The 22514-nt window shown below is 34.7% G+C and overlaps 1 protein-coding gene across 2 annotated transcripts in view; it reads left to right on the forward strand.

Annotated features, from left to right (window-relative positions):
- Nucleotides 1–14331: 14331 nt before the first annotated feature.
- btsz (bitesize) overlaps nucleotides 14332–22514 on the forward strand; it is a 141735-nt gene continuing 133552 nt past the window's right edge. Inside the window, exon 1 of one of the 2 annotated variants that reach the window (XM_070105988.1) lies at nucleotides 14332–15169. The gene's annotated coding sequence lies outside the window, so the exon portion shown is untranslated. The remainder of the gene's footprint in view (nucleotides 15170–22514) is intronic. The other variant, XM_070105990.1, reaches the window with a different exon arrangement.

A 22514-nucleotide genomic window follows, 5' to 3' on the forward strand; every position in this document is an offset into this window, starting at 1 on the left:
GAAACTTGATAGACATGTTTCTTGGTACCGTGATAATATTGCAGATGGGCGTAATCGGACCACTGCCACGCCCACAAAACACCATTAATCAAAAACAAATAAATTGCCATAAGCTCCACAACAAGATACACGACTCTTATTTGGTATACAGGATCACATTAGGGAGGGGCAGCTGCAGTTTAAAATTTTATTTAAAATTGGGCGTGGTCCCGCCCCCTAATAAGTTTAATATGCATTTCTCTTAAACGTGAAAAAACGTTTTTATGTAAACATGAATCTCTAAAATTATTTTCGAGACGGCGACCCATCCTTATGCAGTACTTTATGTAGTGAATACCCTTATTTACATGTGAGCTCACCTATAAATTCCGCTGGCAAATGCTCAAACCACCGTCAAGCAATATGCCGGTGATCATTTAAAATTTATGTGAAAAAGCGTAAACTTTGTGGTTCGCTACTCAACAGCTGCGCTGCTATGCCCAGGGAAGCAGTCAACATTGTAATGCCAACCAAGAGCGTTGTTCTTTGCCGCTCGTACATAACCACATGCATACTCGTACACACACTAACATACATACGCGATCCCACATGGCGATGTGCACGAATATTTGTGTCCTACAGGGCGTATGCGGTTGCTTTGTCGTTGTCTGGTTGTTGTTGTTGTTCATCGTGTTGGCGCATTGTAAATTGTGGTTTTGATAAATTTACTTACAGGTTGTGGTGAACGAGCAAACAAACGCTAAAACAGCGATGAGGAAATTGAGGTGGAAAAGCGATATGCTGACGAGGGTGTGTATGTGTGCATGCCTGATCGGATTTGCGTGGCGGTGATGATTGAATGCGTGTGTTGCTATTGTTTGTATATTGGTTAAAATTAATACTAAAGTGATATAAATTGATTACAGTTGGTTAAATTTAATTTGTTTGCAGACATGTGCTTTTTTGTAGTGCTTGGGTTGATTAGTATCGGTTTCATTGAATCAAAGCGCAGTGTTTGTAATCTAAGTGACCCGGTGCAACGGTCATCGAGGTTGGTGTATACGGGTAGAGATATGCAAACGGAGACGTGGTGGACATTTAGCCGACATTTTGTTCAAATCATAAATGACATAAAATTATATGCTAACAAAAAAAAATAAACAGAACCCATTTTAAGCAAATTTGAGTGTTTTTTTCATGGCAATTTTAAAACTACGTCGTTCTTGTTGGTAGACCCTATATATGTAGGCAAATGTATATATGTAGGTAGATATCTAAAGTTAAGGTATATTACGATGGATATAATGTGCTCAGGTGTGGTGAATGATGATCAGATAGACTTTATTAATCGTAATATATCTTGTTTGGCCCCAGATACCGAGCATGAGGACCTCTGTGGGGATTTCGAGAGAATTTAAAATACTTAAGGGGTTATATTCGCTTGTGAATTTAAAAATATCGAATTTTGTGCAGAATGCACATATATTTGAATTTTATACTGTGGACTGGTGTTAAAAAAGATTAAAATCGGTTAAGTACAATATATATACTTAACAAGTATAATGATTTCCGAACTTTATTACGCTTATATCGGGCAAAGTGCGGGTTATCCAAATAAAATTGGGGGGAGAAACTTTCTTGATCATACCTTAGCTAAAAAACCCAAAGTTAGTGAAATCGGTGTAGACCTTCCGCTAACTCCCATAAACTCAATATATTGATTTTGGCACTTCTAATAGACTGTAAGCCGACTATATCGTATACGAAGTAAAATATTTCAATGAAATTAGGTTTCATACTTTCAATTCCTTGGCCTTAAAAAAATTTTCTGCGAACCGCAATTAACTGAAAGTATGTTTGTATGTATGCAACTTTTCGTTATAATCCTCTTGATCAGGCTTTCTTTTGGAAAAGTTACCCTTCAAGTAAGTAACCTTTAGTTCCATAGTGACAGCTGTGGAATTTCGCTTGCTTGAAAATGTGGCAAGCCATTGAAAATTCATTTATCCGGCTTCCATATTAAATTATTCGAAAATCGGAAAACGGAAAATCACCACTGCAGATTTAACATACTTAAAGCGTAACGGAGGCAGCAACACAAACGCACGATGAAGGGAACGCTAAAGATTCAATAAAAAGCCGAATTTAATCGTGGAAAATGGGACAAAATGGCGATAGCTAAGGAGAAGAGCAAACAGCGCTGCGCCTTTGTATGTGCACTGTCTGCAAATGTGCGCACAAATGGAGCGATGAGGCGTATGTGTGTGATGGACATGCTGTCTAACAATGGAACGGCGTTTTAATGAAGTCAGCAACTTGATGAATACCATTCACTGTGGCCAGGCACGGCTGGTGGTCGTCTGATCGAACAGCTGTGGCTTTTCGGTTAGCTCTTATGCTCAGCGGCTAAGTAGGCCGCCGCTGCGACGATGAAGCTGTGAGGCTACCAGAGTACACAATTGATTGGTGAATGAGCTGAAGCCTATTTATTGCTATAAGGAATAAACGGTACATAACAGTAAGGTTGTTGGGAGAAAAAAAAGGGAAACCAGTAAGAAAGGGCAAAATTCGGGTGCAACCGAACATTTTATATTCTTGCAACTTGCCAGAATCATCAATAACTTTGAATGGTTTAAATACAAGTGGAAAGACGAAAATAATTTTATGGGGTATATTAGGGATAGAGAACGGGGCCGTCCCGCATTAATTTTGACATTGAACATATTTTCAAGTAATTCTATATATAAATAATACTCACTGACCGACATAATCGACATAAAACTTTTTCAAATAATGAAAATCATTATAAGTAGTATATGGGAGTTGGGGGTAGTATTGACCCGAATTTATTAAAATGTCACATACTACTAACATGCCACAGTCTAATAAAATGCTCTCAGGGTTTCATTAAGATACCTAACATATCATCACCAATCATACGGAGTAAAGTCATGTGTTCGAAAATCTTGATATTAGGTATGTGGCGGCTAAGGGAAGTATCGACCCGATTCAATCCATTTTTGACATTCAGACACACTATTACTGGGAAAGGTGAACAAAACTATTATACTCTGTAGCAACATGTTGCAAGAGTATAAAAAGAAGAAAAGTAGAAAGCAATGCTTGAGAAAATCTACAAAGGAGTTTGCTGGCATTGCAGAGGCAACAGCTTGTTGCGGTCACTCACATAAGTGATTGAATGAAAGGCGCTGTAGCGCAGGCGGGGCGACAGACAATGCCATCAATGAGTGATGATTGCAATCAGCTAGACGCTGGCTCAAGCGCGATTATGATCGTATTGATTTTGGCGTTGATGAAAAATTACTGTTTCGCTCAAAAGCAATAATTGAAATTTGCGCTGCGGTTGGTGTAAGAAGGATTTGGCAGAGCAGTGAGGTCCTTGCATTTGAAGCTGACGCTTAATGACCTGTACCGTTGCGGCTTGTGTGCATGTCAAATATGCAAATGAAAGTGTAAATCATCGTGATCAAAGTATAGTAAAGAGAAAATAAATGATGTGATAAAAACCGCAATTAAATGGGAGATGATTTCCAAAAGTAATGCATACCTATTTGCAGGGCATAGGAATAAACGTAATCACACAGCCCCACACACACACACCCACACACAATCCCACACATCTGTAGAGTTTCAGCATGCAACAGCGCATATCCTTTAGCAGCCATTTAACTGCGCGCACACGCTTTGCCTGCCACCGACTTGACGTCCGTTTCCGTTGCCATCAATCATTCTTTTATCTCTGCACATATTTTCACCCCTCTACACCGCTCTACTGTAGTGTCATGTGCAATTATTAGCATAAATGATGTTGGCACTTGGCAAGCGTAGTGAAATCTCGGCTTTTTTCTGTTGAGTCATCATCACGTCCATCTGAAATGGCTGACTTTTTGCCGCGCTGTTGCACAGCTATGCATGCGCCACGCTTTGTGGCGAAATGCTAACGTGTTTTATTCTTACTACTGCGAGTCAGCGGTGATGTGTAAATTACGTTTATTTGTATGCATGTGCGCACAACAGAGACTGTTTTTTTTGCTTTTTAATTCCCTGCTTCATTCCGTTTATCATAATCATTTTGGTTAGTTGATTTGACGACTAAATTGTCTCGTCGTTTGACTGTTTTTGTGATGTTATCGCATTTAGTTTCGTTGTTAAATTTTTTTAAAGTTGTAGTTGTAGTCAGTGAAAATTTAATTTTGGAGTTATCATAAACGATATGAATAGAAAGCGATCTCCAGTTTTTATAAAATATACATTTTTACTAGAATTTTCAAGGAATTAAATTAAACAAGTAAGGAAGTTCGAAATTCGCGTATTGCCGAACATTTTATGCACTTGCAACTTGCGTGAATCAAAGCCGGCTAAATACCTTTAGGTGTTGGTAATATTAAAAAGTGAAGCGAAAGGGTTTAACGGAATCGTCAATGGATTACAATTAAATTTGGTATCATATTAATTTATTATGAAATTCATAGACTCCTTTAGTTTTATTACTATATTTTAATTTCCGTTAGCGAAAAATATAGTAAAATCATTCTCAAATGAGATATGTACATATATGTAATATAAACTCAAGCGAAGAGGCTAAATTTAGTATTTTGAGTTGTTATGAAAAACGTCAACCTAAGGATCGGAATTCAATATATTAGGGATATGAGGTTTAGACCAAGACCAATTCATTTATATCGAGCGCTAAACTATTAACAAAATTAGCTTTGTACATAATTTAAAATTAAGTTCAATAAAATCAATTTCGTTAAAATATCACATATTTTGAGCAACCTAAACGGTTTAAAGTCAGGAGGAAAGTCGAAAATCATTGTATACGATATATTGGTGTCTAAGAAATGGAAGGCTGATTGCATTATTTTTGACATTGACAAGTTATACTTGAAAAATTATTTTCAAGCAATTTTATAAATATATACATATAAACGTGTATGTATGTATGTATATGGCATAAGGTTTGCCGGATGTTTTAAAATCCTGAATATCACTTATATGGAGGCTAAGGCAAGTTTTTGCCCGATTTCATCCATTTTAGACACAAAGATAGTTATTAGAAAAACGCGTTCTTCAATTTCATTAAAATCACTGGTACATTGGCCGATATATGTGGTATAAAGTCAACTGGAAGTTCGAAAATCTTTATATTAGGTATATCAATGAAGCATTTTCTCCAAATTTGTATGATATATATCACAGATTGACCGATATTTTCGGCAAAATTCAGCTGTACGCTCTGGGGTCTACACACTTGGAGTCTGAGATTTTGAAAAGTTATAGTCCGATTTTGGCGTAAGTTGAAATACCGTATGTTTGCAAAGTTTTATCCGGATATATTGATTGGTTCTTGATTTGTATACTGGAAAGTGAAAAAATCAGATAGAATTTAAAATTGTGTATCCCCCATATACTTCATATAAGATTTTCAAACTTCCGATTGGCACTATACCGTATATACCGTATATATCGGTCAATATGTAAGATATCTTAGCAAACTTAACTGACTGTATGTACTATAGTTTAATGCCGAAAATATCTGAAATTATATTATACTACATATAATGATTTTCATTATTCTAACAAGTCCGCTTTGATCCTTGCAAGTTGTAAAAGTATGAAATGTGTGGTTACACTCGAACTTAGCCCTTCTTTACTTGTTTTATTACTTCAGAGTAGATAATGTGAGCCTGAAATTCCAAAATTAGTCGTATTGCCCACTTTTTCAGAATTTGAAGCATCCGATTGTATTAATAACTCAGCAGAGAGGAAAATTCAAATGAATATAATAATTCTTTTCCAAATATCTACTTTAAATTAATTTTTATTTATAATATGCCAAGTTTTGACATTTTTGTAGAAATTCAAAGAAGTAAATATGTTTAAATTAATATAAAATAAGCACAAGAAATATCATGGGATTCTCATACATACAAACATACTTGCATTTGTATGTGCACCTTTGCGATATACAGAGATGCCAATGGTTGCCAACTAAATCCCAATTGGTTTGTGTACATTTATATATAAGCACATATAAATTCTACTCATAATCATAGCCAACTTTCCATTCAGTTTAACACACACCAACACACGCACACATTCACATATAACCCTACAAGAACAGTGACAGTCATCTGACTGGTAATATGACAGTCACAGCTGGAAAAATATTGTCAGCGCGCAGAACAAAGTTTCTATAATTTTCTTAAGAGCTTTGTGCAAGCATATAATAAAGAATATAAAGAAACCTATGTGTGTGAGTTTGCATCTCTCTTTAACACATGGGTATTCGGATTGATTCACTATGTATGTATGCTGCTCACTCTCATGCCTTTTTCTGAGTCATTGCTGACCAAAAATCCATCATAGCAGAAAATTGTCAGTTATGACTGTAAATCTATCACAAGTGAAAAATTTTTTTGCGCAGTAGACAATGTAATTTTTATTTCTTTAATAAATTTTAATCTTTTAATCAAAATTAGTTATAATAATATACATAAATATAAAATGGAATGTAACAAAAATATATTTTAATAATAAATTAAAATAACACATGTAAGCAATATAATTTGAAGATGTCTCAGTTTAGCAATAACAGTGACGGTCAGTTGACAAGTAAACTGTCCATCACGACTGACATAACAAATGTGAGTGTATTGGTGAACCCATCAGCAGTTTCTTTTAGGGAACTGTCTAACGCTTTGAAAACCAACCATTATCATTAAGCTTTGCCGCAACCCATGGCACACGGCCAGCACCAAAGCATCAACGCTAACGGTAATATGCGCCGGCATTTAAGGCTTCGCTAATAATTGCAATAAATGAAGTGTATGATTGCCGCCACACACATTTCTACGTTCATACATTTGTATGTTTGTATGTGCGTGCATATGTGTTTGTGTTTGCTGTAGTTTTCTGTAGTTTTAATGCTCTGGTGTATAAATGCCTTGTGCTTGTTGGAGTTTGTTTAAACTTTTTAATTAAAATTCTGCATAAATTTCAAGTTAAATGAAATGAAAACCAACCGAAGAAATGATAACGACTATCACTGTATAATTGTTGTTGTTTTTATGCTTTGTATATATGTCAGAATGTTTTGATTGCGGCTTAAATCGGTATGCGGTAGGCGAATGTAGTGAAGGAAGTGTTGTGAAATAAGTTGGATATTTACGAGCATTAATTCGAATTATGTTGCGTAAGAGAACAGAGGAGAAAATATTATATAATATAATAGCATCTAGTAGCTAATATATTTACCTTGATTACTTTCGTAATCGGATGATATAGGGATATTTCTTAAAAATACTATTTTAGTATCATACCATTTTCCCGCTAATGAAAAATGCTTTAGCTACCTCTACCTATGGCCATTTATATTATACACTTAGGTGAAATGGATCATAATAAAGCCTATTCTTTTCCCACAAAACGCAATTAACCTATAAAGTGCCATAACTGAGCTCCACAATAAGGCTATTATTTAGTTCAACGAATTTCATTAGGGAGGGGCATCTAAGATTAAAATATTCTTATAAGTGGGTGTGGACCCGCCTTCCACTAAGTTTAATATACATATCACCATTTAAGCTATAATAATCAAGTTCACTCAGTGCATCTTTGGTATCTCTATCCAGCCTGTGAAACTGGGTAAACTCGGATTATAACCTCCACAAAACGAATTGTTAAAAAGTTCCAAAAGTGCGATAAATCTATAAATAAATCCGGCAGAGACATAAAATTTTACTCCTGAGATGGAGGAGCCGGTGTAATATTTGAACGATGGTCGTAACATCACACATATTTAGGTGAAAACTCATATCTCGGGACCTGCTCGACCGATTTCGTAGATAATATTATCCTTACATTCCCAAATTACAGTGTAAAAATTGACGATGGAAATCAGACAAAAACCACGCCTACTTCCAATATAACAAAATCTTAAATACCATCTGATTCTTTTACTTTTCAATATACAAATCAAAAACCAATCAATGTATCCGGATTAAACTTTGCACAAATAGTGCCTTTGATGTAAGCCACATTATGACCGAAAATTGCCCATATCAGACCAAAACTATTTATCGAAAATATCGGCTCTCATATCTGTGAGATATATTATATAAATTCGGAGAACATTTTCCTCTAGTGATGGTATACTTGTATGTCGAAAATGGGTTTCATCAGATCAATAATTCAATTAGCCCCCATATACCTAATATAAAGCTATTCCAACTTCTCTAACTTTATACCGCATACATATCGTATATCTGCAAATCTGTGAGTTATCTTATTAAAATTGAGAGAGCGTGTATTTCTAATAACAGTGCAATTTTGTGCCTAAAATGCTTGCTCTAGACCCCATATAACTAGCAAACCTTATGCCTGAAGGTAATTTTCCGGCTTTGATTCTTGCAAGTTGCAAGAGTAAGAAATGTTCTGTTAACCCGAACTAAGCCCCTCCCTATTTGTTTAGATTTGGATTTTTACACTTGTGTTAAAAATAATTTTTCGATTCGAATTCAGTAAGTTTTTGTCCAAAAGTGCTTCAGAGTTGACTAATATGTATTAATAATTTTTGTTTCCTGGTACCATCAGGCATTATTTGCTGTTTCCGTAGAAAATCTTGACATTTTAGCCGAAACATACATTCAAGTTTTAATTTGTGGGTTAAATTTGTGTATTTTACAGTTTCTTTAAAAATGTATTTCATTAATAAATTGGTTTCTTCTGTGATTATTTTCCTGTAATTAATTTTTAACTGGGCCAGAATGCATCGATATTGATTTCTGAGATATCGATCTGTAATTTTCCACATGTTGAATATACATACATAACTGCTTTATAAACTAATGAATCAAAAATAAGTTCTTGTATGGGAAACGTTTTTATTTGACAAGATAACTTCACAGATCGGACCACCATAGCATATAGCTGCATTTTAAACTGATCGATTAAAATCAAAACACATTTCTTTATATACTGTACTATATTAAGTTTACCACGATAGTTGTAATACCCTAAAAAAAAAAAACGTCGGAGACGCTATAAAATATATATCTAAATGATCAGCGTGACTAGCTCGATGCAAGTGCTTGTATGGAACATTTTTTCATTCAAGAAGATATTTTCCCGGAATCTTCCATGGATTATTGTTTAAGGAAATAATGCATTTTACGGTTTTTTGTAATTGTGAAGGGTATTATAGCTTCGGTGCAACCGAAGAAAACGGGTTTCTTGTTTCTGGTGTTCTTTACTATTAAAAGAGTTTAACAAAACATTTAAACAAAATATATAACATCAGGAGAATTAAAAGAGAATGTTTAGTTTCTTTTTAAACAAGCCGATGGCCGACCCATAAAGTTAGTAATGTCAAATTGCTTATTTTCTAGTCTATGTGGTTTACGTATTTATTACTTTAAATTACTATTTTTATGATTCATAAAATATTTTGTACATTTGATATTAAAAAATCAAAACGGTCTAAAATTTTAGTTCAGTAACAATAAATTATATGAGAAAATCTAAAACTTTCTTATATTCACTATTGAATTTACCATACCGGAACGTCTTTATGAGGTGGTTCCTCGGATATTTTCCTAACTTTTTAAAATAATTATTACTCATATTTTGTTTATTTCAGATATAATTAATGTTAAATTTTTCGAAATTCGTGAAATAACTTTTCCTCGTATTAAATCAGTATACAAATTCACGCATTTAATGCATTCGAATCAGTAACTTGGATGTAATTCACTGGCCACACGCCCCATTTTACCGATATTATTTGGCCATACAAACAACAAATTCACGAAATTCTAAACAACTACGTTATATCCGCAGTTGGCTATTAAAAGCCATTATTGTTTTTGTAATGTTAATTTACATCTTAACATTCAGCACCCTCCTCCGTCAGTACTTTGCACCTTTTCTCTTCGTGTTTGAATTGTAAAACATTGGTAAATAGTTGAACAAAAAACAAAAGGTCAAAGACTTTGCTTAAGAAATTTACGAAAAAGAGCAGCGAGCGGACAGCCGACTTGTGTCTATTTGTATGTTTTGTGTCAGTGTGAGCACCTACAGAGCATCTACATATATACTTAGTGAATTGAGAGTGGCGGCGTAGTGCCAATTCGCGTGGCACAAATTATCTGTTGAATTGTTGCCTCAAAAACAAAAAAAAAAGCAGTAAACAAACCGAATAGACGAAGTTTATTGGCTGCCGGTACGCAGATGGGCCGATTTAAACAAGCCATGACTAAGCGTCAACTGACTAGCAAACTGTCAGAAGCGAATACACAATTAGAATTTCTCAGCCTCCAATCTAGTTTTATTTACTTAGACTGCTTTGCTCGTTGCCGGGACGTTCGCAGTCATTTGAAGCAAAAGCATTCGCTTTATTTGACAGCGAAATGCCATTTTAGTTGACATCGGAGTCAAAGATAATTGCAATTATTTTTATTAAATTTTTTGGTTAGCATGTTTTCAAAAGCACTAATTGAGTTGTTAATTCGTCAACTGGAATAATTGAGCAAATGCTGTCAGATTCATGTACTCGTATACGCGGCGGTTTGATAAGTGGAGAAGTTAGAAAAATTTCAATTCTTATACTGCAAATAACTATGGTCTTTAATTAAGAAAGAACAATTGCTTACATTATTTAGTGTATTCTTAATAATCTGAACAAAATATAATATGTAGTCCTTATTTTTTCAAACGTATAGTTTAAGGAGAGAGTTCCTGTTTTGTTGCATAAATTTAAGGAGGAAACCTCATGATTGGGTTTTTCCACTAACCAGTCAACTTCATATGATCATCAATTTAAGAAGCGTTGTTCAACAGTAATTCTAACACTGCTTGTTTTTGCACTGATTTATTATTATTCTCATATAAAACGCCATTCGATACCTTTCTATAGTTTCAGAAGTTGCTAATTTAAGGGTCTTGTATAAGAGATTGTTAACCCGTTATTAATTATACTTGTGTTAAAAGCAGCAAGGGATGAGTCTAACGTCAGGAACCGGAGTTCTTTGAGTAGAAGAAAAGCGTGAGACCGGCTCCACAAGTTCTTACCAAACGTCATGTGTTTTTTTTTTCAGAGGAAATTTTACAGAGCTCAGGTTTTGTATATTAAGTTTGCCACGAAATTTTTACATCTTAAAAGTAAACGGCGAGCCAACAGCGGGAGTGAGCGGCGCTGCATTTTATTTCTAGACATGCGACATTTTTCTAATACTTACATTTTCAAACTCGTTAAATCGTTCATTCGAATAATTCAAAAAGTTGTATAAATGTATTGAATCAGTATTGAATACTAAGTAATTTATTTTGATAATGATTAATACTAAGGTACAAATAAAGAGCTTTTACAGAGGCGTCATTTTAATTTTTTTTTTTTTTATAAATAAAAGAACACTTATTGTGACGTAACTATAACAGTTAGTTTAATCAATACTATTCGCAGCGCACGCGATGTAAGGATTTTTTTTTGGTAATTTTTTACACCTTGGGTTACGTTATTGGCGTTTTAATAAGGATTTCTAAATTTTTTGAAATAATAATATAATAAAGCTTATGTTCACCGGAGACAGTGTAGCTTCCCAACGTTGAAAGAATTTTTCAAATCCGTCAATTAGTTTCAGAAGCTATGCAATTCAAATAAACAAACGATCAAAACTTTCCTCTTTATAATATTAGTATTTAGGTGACCATATTTTTCCCGCCAAAATCCGGTACGGTTTTTGTAGTCATCGATTTTTTACATATTATAATTCACTGAAAATCGCGACATATAACAGGTGAGAGAGCAGCACAATTTTATTTCTTCAATTCATTCTTTTTTGTTTAATTTACCCCAGGACGGCCGGGACGCTTAACTCGTAATCCGGACTGTACCGGCCAAACCGGTATGAATGGTCAGCTAAGTATAGATATATGTGAAGCTGAGTTGATTTACAATGTCCGTTCGGCTGTCTGTATATCCGCAAACAAGTCCTTCTGTTTTTGAGATATCGATCTGAAATTTTCATATCAATCCGAACTAGTCAATAAATTCGAATTGTAAGTAGTCATTCAGTCGACTATAACGATTACGGTTATTACATAATTATATTATTATATATAAACGAGTATAGGCACACTAGCTCAAATGGCTGTCACTTTCTAAATAGCTGATAGGCTAAGCGTACGCTCATATTTATGAGGTCATGGTTAAAATTGACTAGTTTTTACTTTTTAGTCTATGATTATCCTTTTGTTGAATTCTTGTAGTTAACCTTTTCGGTTGGTTTATTAACAGATGGTTAAGGATCACATTTAGCCTCGGATTAAATAGACTCGACGACCGATGTCGCAACTTAATTTTAAGCTTTCTTCTTGGGCTTTCAGTTAAGCTTGCAATTATAATTTGTCGAAATAAACACAAAACAAGTACATATAATATATATGTATATTGTCATGCGCATGTGTGTGTGTGTGTAAGTATATATGCATATACATATGAGTATATCAAAGTACTTAAGTGTTTCTTATTATTTGCAACTTCCACCAAATTACACACATTCTTTTGGTATAAAAGTGTGTGCAGAATAAATAATATGCAAACTATGCGCAGTACCAACAACAAATACAAAGCAACGTTGTTGCATTTATTTATAAGAAAATACAGGCAGTGCAATGCATAGCGGCGACGAAATGTGGCTGAAAAGCACTTAAGCTGACTGTGAGCGCGCAGCAGCGCACTTATGAAGTATAAACAGCAAACAGATTACGACAAAAAACGAACACACACACACACACACTTATATATATGTATATATATATATACATAGGTATGCAGATAATGCAATGCCGAAAGAATGTAGAGAAATTGCAACAAAGAGCAGAGAGTTGGGAAATTTTTAATGGAAAAAAAGAAAAGCGCAAAATTCAAATGATGAAGGGGGAGGGAGGGGTAAAGAGTGGGGGATGGTGAGAGTTATTAAGTGCAAGTATGTAGATATTTGTGCTTATATCTGTGTGTATGTATATTATATATACATATATAGTATATGTTATCAGTGCGTTGGTTTGAGTGGGTGGTGGCGAAAAATAATTACTCTCATACATATAAACATACATAGATCAGTAAATATATTCCCATTATATATTTATATTTATGTATGTATGTATATATACAAGTATATTTACAAATATTTATATCAGCTTTACAGTTCGCCTTGTGCCATTAACATTCGCAGCGGTGGCAGAAAACCCAGCGCTTGTCGTGAAGACCGCCGCTGTCTGAGCCACAACATTGCGGTGGGTCATGGCTAGCCCAAGTTGGTTGGTTGAAATGAGGGTCGGCACATAAATTTTTTCCGTGTTACTTTCGCATATGCTTGCATGTGGGCGTATGTGTGTGTGTGTATGTGTGTGAGAAATTCTTACTGGCATTGTTTAGACCAAGCGCTAGCGAGTAGCTATGCAGCATATAAGTAATATTGGAGCTGAGAAGGGTCTTGGCCGCCACACTGGTGAGGTAAATAACTAAAGAACGGTGAAATAGTGGCAGAATGCCGCAGTGTGGGATCGCTGGCTTAGCTGTTGGCTTGTGGAAGGCACATATTCATTGGTTGTGAGCACGGCAAATGTAATTAATTGATGTTGACGGCGTTGCAGCAGCGACAGGGTTGCGCATTCTAAATGATAATGGGATAATGCTAATGATGATAATACGTTTTATAATACCATGGTGTATTATTTAGCCGAAGATGTGGCAAAGAACGGGCAGAAAGTGGCAGCAGTGAAGCAGCCACGCAGACAAACAACTGAACTGTCAACTCGCGCGGTGTTGTAAGTATGAGTTGAATAAGGAAAATCTGTGGCGGTGACACGGCAAATAAACAAACACAAATCTACCTGTGTGTATATGACAGATAAACGAAACAAAGAAAGCGAATAAGAAGAGGCAGAGGAAAGGTATTTAATTGGAAAAAAATATATGGTGAATGAAAGAACGCGAAATAGCCCGGAGAGAAAAGCATAAATATTGAGATAAGAAGCAAGAAAACACAAAGTCAACAAGCGCAACAGGTAGACCACTATGCACACATGCACAAACATACACCTACACACAATCACATAAAACAACAACACATACAAGTGCGAAGAAATGAGCTGTGGCGGCTGACGCGGCCCTTCGTGCGCTGCGGAGCGCCAAGCGAGCTACTTGCCAACCTGTTGAGCGCAACGCTCGCAGCAAAAGTCTACAAACTCTCCACACATACCTATTGGCTATAACTCGTTTGCTGCGGCAACTTAGCGCTGAGAAATCACAACGTTAGCCGCTAAGATCAGTTAATAAACGGGGTTCAAAGCGAACGTATCGACCTTTAGTGGAGTTACGGTAATATTACCGAGGCGCGGTGTGGTGTGCATAGGAAGGGTGTGCGCTTAGGCCAATAATATATTGGGCAAATAGTGGAGAAAGAAGCCTAAGTGGCAGTAATAAAAGTAAAAATAAGCAAAAGAAAAAAAAATAGAAAAGAAATATAATATAAATAAGAAATAAAAATAGTAAGAAATTCAAAGTAGAGCGAAATACATGCAAAGTGCAGTTTCAAAGAAAGCTAGAAGTGTCAGCAATTTAATAAAGATCTGCTAAGCGCGACGCTGGTAGATAAAAATACAAATGCAATTTTATTTATGCGGTGCGAGCAAATATTAAAAATAATTTTTTAAACACAAATATTTTACGATTATAGAAAAATATGTACATATACATATACACATAACGAACAAACAAGCTTAGTGGCAAACGACGACGAAAAATGTAAAAATAAAACAAACCACAAAGAAGAAAAGCGCACAAAAATTCTAGTAACTTGCGCAACGAATAAATATTTATAAAGTTACTTAGCGAAAGTGGCAAAAAGTAGTGCAAAAATCGTGAAGAAATAAACAAATACAACAGTAGCGCAAAAAGCTGTTAAGACAAACGTTAAATATAATTTGTGAATACAGGCAGATAAATAAAGGAATCTCATAAATCAGCGCATAAAGAACGACAAAGCGACAAAGCTAAGTGATAACGAGACGAAAAGCAATAGAACGAGTCGAAAATACGCAAATACACACATATACATTCAGAGCGAGGAATAGCAAGGAGTGAAAATTAGTGTGAAAAGTGGTAAGATAAATAAAGGCTTAGTGCTTTTTCAAACTAAAAGAATTAAGAACTGCAATTAAAAAATATATATTTACAATTTTCTGCGGATTCTTATTAAAACTGAATGTTAAACAAAACAAAAGAAAAACTCGAAAATTCGTTGAAGAAGGCCAGCCTAAAAGCTTATGAGAAGTCTTAGCTTTATTTGATATTCTTAAAAAATATAGAAAATTTAAAAAAAAGGTGAAATGTGAAGATATGCGAGTTTAAGAGGTTACGTCAGTCTAGAACGTTGATAGAAGGCCTCATTTTAGTAGTTTAGCCCGGATTTAAGGAAAAAGCTATATTCTCTCTTTCATACTTTATTAAATATGTATTTGAGTGTAAAAAAGATTTTTTTTTAAATTATACCCTTAACAGGGTACATTAAGTTTGCAATACCCAGAAGGAAACTTCGGATACCCTATAAAGTATATAATATATAAATCATCAGCTTGTCGATTTAGCCAAGTTCGTCTATTTGTATGTTTTTTTTTTTCTCCCCAAGAAGTTTCTTATTTGTCGTAACCGTCGATATCGCAACACTATAGCATATAGCTGCCATACAAACTGATCGATCAAAATCACATCCTTGTATGGAAAACTTTTTTCTTTAACGAGATATCTTCACGAAATTTTGCATAGATTATTGTACAAGGCTTATGCTAACTAAAGCTCGGAAAAATAGGGTCTTAATTTATAATTTACTAAACAACTTTTCGCGAAGCTTCAGTGAAAAGGTCAAGTTCAAAAATGCAGTTTCACATTTTTTCAACAAATTCAATACTTCTTTAAGGCCCTAAAGCATACTTTAAGCCATGAAAAAAAGGAATATTCGAAAATCCCAAACTGGCTCTTAACGCAATGTTATTTTAAATATTGAATACACACAATTTAATAAAGCCTGCAGAGAAAAACATTCCTTTTTTCTTACTCCCAGAATAAATTGCCAAAATAAGGGTTTCCTAAGCACTAATTCTGCTATTTGCAAGCTTAAACGTATGCAAATACTTATAATCCGCTTTACTACAAATACTACAAGTAATCCTTATAATAAACCCAAGCGAACAGTTCGAAAAGGCATCTCCAGTTAAGCACATTTGAATTGCAGCGAAAACTAAAAATAAATGCATGGAATGAGCGCTACAATACACATAACCGGATCTTAAGTAAATGAAACAGAGCAACAACACCAACGCAGCAATAAAACGACTTCATACACAACTGCACACATACAGATAAATCTGTGTTTGTGAAATTCCTGCACGAAATAAGAGCTCTACGCTTACGCACATAGCTATGTGTTGCATGTACTATACATACATATAAACGCTTGCATACATATATACATACATACACACAATATACTTGCGCTCACACGCGAGTCCTATTTGCCTATAAGCAACTGCTAGATACACAATTCGAAATCGAAGCGATGCGACAAACAAAAATACTATCTTATAAACATAAAATCCAACTAGAATAACAATACAACAACAACGCGTGCCGTACAACAATGGCAACGTCATCCGGACACACACTCACTGACGTCAAGGCAATCAAATAAACGACGACAAACTGACCAGCCAATTGTTAAGTCAATCATCGGATATTACAAACGACAGGACGTGCGTGTGTGTGTGTGTGTGGGTGCGAACGTATTGATGTGTTTGCGTGTATTCTTAGCAAGTGTATATCGAGTTGACGTTTGAGCGGTGTTGGAAGGCTTTGCACTATTTTTAAATAGTAATTGTTGTTTTTGTTCTTAAATTGCCATTAAATATTTATGGACGTATAATTATCTAACCCCTTCTGCGCAATCAATGCCCTACTTTTGCATGAAATCAATAACTATTTTAAGTACTTAGCACTTGGTTAAGCGCATGGATCGCAATTCCTGACAAGTATACTTTAATTTTGCTAAATAAGTGCGTCAACTAATATATTGAGTTGTTAAGGAAAACGTCAATCAGAACAATGGAATTCATTATATTAGGGATATGAGGTTTAGACAAAGGTCTAAACCAATCCTATTCTATTTTAGCGCTAAGCCACATCATTTTTAAGAAAACTTGTCCATATAATTTCATTAAAATATTACATTTTTACCAACCTGAACGGCTTAAAGTCAGGTGGAAAAATGGAAATCATATTGAGACACACAAGTAACCATGAATTAAAGCTTACAAGTTGACTTAATTTCTCTCGGTTTGTGGTATGTGTCTTGACTTTCATAAGCTTCAATTCAATTCTGAAGAGTTTATGAACTTTATGGAAATCTTTTTGATTTAAGGGATTATATCCAGTTGCAAGTCATCTTTTTTAAGGTAATTAATGAATGATCGAATTATTAGTCAAATTTTAGATTTTAGAAAAATGGCTTCCAATGTCGTGTTTTTTGTGAAAAAATTCATACCTTAGAGTGGTTTAAAAAATCAAAATTGTTATTAAAAATCTTATTCCTTCTATAATAACCTGACAAATATAAATATTTACACAGGAAAGTTAAAGTCGATCAGTTGTTATTCCTGAGGAATTGTCCTCTTCGACTCTGAGAACAGCGTTTCAGCGTTACAAGAAAAACGTGTTTACAGTTTTGGAAGCCGATTACAATCAGTTAAAAAATTCTTACAAATAGGCACATATCTCCAAAAATATTTGTCGGATCAACTTGAATATACAAAGTATTTTTTAAAATATTTTATTCAATATAATCTAACATTACTTAAATACACTTATTTCAATGATCCTCCAATAATTTTATGCTATCTCTATAATGACATTCCGAAAGCTCTGCAAAATACCCGTTTAAAGCTGGAATAGCTTCTTCATTCGACGCAAAACGCTTTCCACGAAGGAATTGTTTCAGGTTTCTGAAGAGGTTGTAGTCGTTGGGAGTCAAATCTGGTGAATACGGTGAATGCTCAAACAATTCGTATTTTAATTCGTTTATTTTCGTCATTGTTAACACACCTTTGTGAGCAGGTGCGTTGTCTTGATAAAAAATTTTTTTTTGCTGCAAATTAGGTCTTTTCTCACAAATATTTTTTTTCCAGCTGATCCAATGCAATAATATTTAGAGTTAATTGTTTTACTTTTCTGCAGATAATCAATCAACGAAATTCCTTTTGCATTCTAAAAAACTGATGCCATAACCTTTTTCGTTAATCGGCGTGACTTCACCTGCTTTGGAGCTGAACAACCAGCTTCAGTCCACTGTAAACGTTCTTGTTTCAATTTAGGATCATCACGGTGGTAGATCCAAGTTTCGTCCATAGTTATAAAACGACGCCAGAAATCGGTTTTATTTTGCTTTAAACGCTCCAAATTATGGTGTTATGTTTTTCATCCAGTTTTCGTTGAATTGTTAACGTGTGCAGCACTGACTTTTCAAATAGCTCTTTCATATGTCATTCTCCATGTAAAATATGAAGTACTCGTTCGTCTGAAGTGCCTATGGCATTAGCTATTTCACGCTTAGTCAAACTTGGATCTTCACTAACAATATTATGGACTTGCTCAATAATTTCTGGTGTGGTTGCGGTTTCGGTCGACCTTCGTGTGGATCGTTTTCAATACTAGTACGACCACGTTTAAGTTCACCAGTCCAAAATTCAACGGTGCGTTGTGAAGGTGAAGGCACCTCATATACTTTTAACAATTGTGCATAAATTTACTTTGCTTTTAAACCCTTCTAATCTAAACACTGCGCGATATTTAATTTTTTCCATATTAGAAAATTGACACGTCAACTTCAAATGGCTTGTATCAACTTCAATTCTTGTTAACAGAATGACTTGTAACTTTTCATGTGTTCTAACGACAGATGTACCAACTTGAGAAAACAATTTTTAGCTAGTAGTGCTATTTCTTGGTGAGAGCGGAAACTTTTTAACCAATTTTAATAAACAAAAAAAAAATATAGGTATATATATTTAGGAAGTTCACTATTGAATAAGACTCCTTATGTTCCCTTCTCATATTGATTGCTTGAAATAAGATATTATTGTTATAAATAATGTATCCGCTATTCCTAATCCTTCATAGGTACATTTCACTATTTTTTTCTGACTACATGACGCCACAAGTGATGCCTATAGTACTTTTTCACATGAACAAGTCCAAAGTTAGTAATTTATGTGTATACGAACATCATATCTTTCAGTTATTTTTTTAGTCAGTTATATTTAGAAACTGTTTGAACCGATATTGTATCATAACGGTAAATACTCTATGTAATGCTCCTTTGTTACTTTTCTGCAGAACTATTCAAAACTAAAATAAATATGAATAAGTTGAGATTCTCAAAAGCAACAATATTGCATAGTTGAAGGGGCAGCAACCACATCACTTCTCAACTCTGTAACTCTGTTACAGGTGACATTCGGTGCTAATTTGTTAAATATACATGAAAATTCTCAAGTTCTTTATATAAGAAGCCAAACAACAAAAACGAAGACTTAACAACAACAACAACAACTATAACTAACAAAGCTGCCAAAACATTTTAATATCGTTTGATAAGTACAAGCGAAAGCACTTAAGTAAAAAATTAGCAAGAACTTTCGCAAAATCATTTCTGCCATGGAAGTTTAACGGAATGAGCATCAACAAACAACAACAATAAGCATGCAATCTAGAGTCAACAAGTCAAAAAGGATTATACTTACTGAGTTGAGTACATAAGACACGATATAACGGTATATGCGATCATATTTGCATGAGAGCAGCGAGTGGTTCACATGGAGATTTTTGTCGATTATAGTAAAAAAACTTAGATACAAGTACAAAAAATCGGTTATGTTGTGAGTGTGTGTGCCTATTTGATATGGGCGCCATGAGTGGATGCTGTCATTAATTCACCTTTAATTCGTTGCTGTTGTTGCAGGTAATTAAGGCCTGGGCTTTTGTTTTCCAATTGCTGTTTCGTATCGCATTTCACACTAGTGCGTTTTTTTATCCGCACATTGCAGACGACGTTGGATCGAACGATTGCGCGTACGCGTGAAAATCGCAAAGCCGCACGAGTTGTACCATAAAAGCTTTAGCGAGCAGCGAGCAGCGAGCTTACGCACTGTAGTTGTGTGCGTGCGTGTGTGTATTTTGTGCAATTGGAATTTTTACGGTTTATATATATTTTTTTGCTTACTAATGTGTAAATTTAATTAAAAAGATAAGGCAGCGCAATATGACAGCGAAAAATGCTGCAAAAATTCAATAGCATATAAAGCAAACAATGAGCAACTCAGAGCTTAACCATGCGCGAAAAGGGAGAAATTACAAAAACAAAAAATAAGTGTCTGCACTCTCCCTCCTTTTATTCGCGCGAAATTCGCATATTGCACGGCGCTGCTGAAGTAAAGTAAAGTAAAGTAAAGTTTAAGGCAAATATTTACTTTCGGGTAGTACGTGAAGGTATGCAAATGTTGCAGGTGTTTAAGATGGAGGTGTTGAGACGGTTGCATGCGTCTTCGCGTGGTGTCCGCAACCAGTTGTCTTTGGATTTGTGAAGTAGTTTGGATAGTGTATACACTTAGATACAATGTATGAAACCATTTAATATATGTATATGGCTGTATTATATCTACATGTGTATGTATATATAGACACATGTATATAAACAGCGCTGCTCGTCTTTACTCGATATTATGTTTATAGAGAATATACATATATTGAATGGATTAAAAGAAAGAGAGAAGGGTTAGAAAAGGTTTATCAAACCTTCGAGTAAATACATACATATATAAATATGCATATAAAGCTAAAACTTTCATTTTATTTTATAAAAAACCAAGAAAAACCGTTAACTTCGGTTGCACCGTAGCTATATCATCCATCACAAAAAATAAAGTTTCTATACAATAACTTGATTTTGGAGAAAAGTGTGGACCGAGCTGGTTACTTATAAACTTTGCTTTATCTTTTTGAAGATAATTTTTATCCCATAACATTTTCTGCTCTAAGCTTCTCGGAATGTTAATTGTTTTAACTCTACCACTGTCAAACATGTCCCGTCTGCACAATTTTGGGGAGCAAGTTTTCATATCAAAATTCTTTATTTGAAATATAATATTATTGGCACATTCTTCAATATTCAACTTAAGCTGATTCTATGCTAAGTTGTTAAGAGATGCGGCCTCTGACTTTAATGAAGCTTTGGTAAAATATCTTTTGAACCAAATTTAAAAAAAAAAAATTGTTTTTGTAAAATATAAAAATAAAAACCCATCAAGTTGGTTATTTAAAACTTTCACATACATTTTGAGGTTATATGAAAAAGTTGTTTATACAAAAGTTATAGACATATTTATTACTTATCACTTTGTCATAATAACTTTTTTTTCATAGGACTCGTAGTTTTGTCGAAAATGGAGATAATCCATTTTTAACCTTTCCGCCCTCAGCTCGCCCGCAATTTATTACACCCTGAACAGGGTATATGGTATGAAGTTTGCCAGGATGTTTGAAACACCCAAAGGGAATCGTCAGACACCCTATATAGTATATGTATAAATGAGCCGGGTAACGAGCTGAGTCAATTTAGCTATGATCATCGCTTAGTCCCTTAGTCTGCATATATACGAACCAGTCTCACAGTTTTAACAGTCATACAAATTCAACGATCGGATTTCAAGACTTGTCTACCCTGATCCATAAAGTTATTTCCTCCTAGTAAGATATATATGTAGGTATGTCTATAACAAATATGTTACCATATTATTTGTGAGTATTGAGCTAACATAACAGCTTTTTATTGAGTTCACAATAACGAAAAAAAATCGAAACGAATCCAATTAGCAGAGATTTGAGTTATCAAATTTCGACTATTGGCATTCAAGTACACACCCGTGTGCACCAAGTCCCTGGAACAGCTTCACGTGCTGTCCTCCACAGCTTTGAGTGCAAATGTCTGCAACATAATTCACATACATACAAAGAAATGTACATTTGACTCTCTCATTGCTTTTACCACTCTTTATTTCTTTATATCGCACATTTCACTTGTGACACTGCGTTACCATGCGTTTGAGTTGTGTGCGTGTGTATGGCCTGTTGCAGCCGGCTCATGTTACTGCCGTTAACTTTTTTTTTTAGTGTTTTTGTAATGGTGTGTAATGTATGTATTTTAAAATTTTCTGCACGTTGTTTGCCGTTGTTCGAATCCTGTTTGTCTTACCGTTGCCATCGCTGTTGCTAATACAACTGTTGCTGGCTGTTTGTTAGTGTTGTTGCCGCATATGCGATTGTTGATTTCTTATTGCCGTGTTTTTTTTCTCGCTTTACAGCTGCTATTTTATTGACATCTGATACGAAATACGCGAACTCA

Source organism: Bactrocera oleae, chromosome 2, assembly GCF_042242935.1.
Source record: "Bactrocera oleae isolate idBacOlea1 chromosome 2, idBacOlea1, whole genome shotgun sequence".
Taxonomy (NCBI): Eukaryota; Metazoa; Arthropoda; class Insecta; order Diptera; family Tephritidae; genus Bactrocera; species Bactrocera oleae.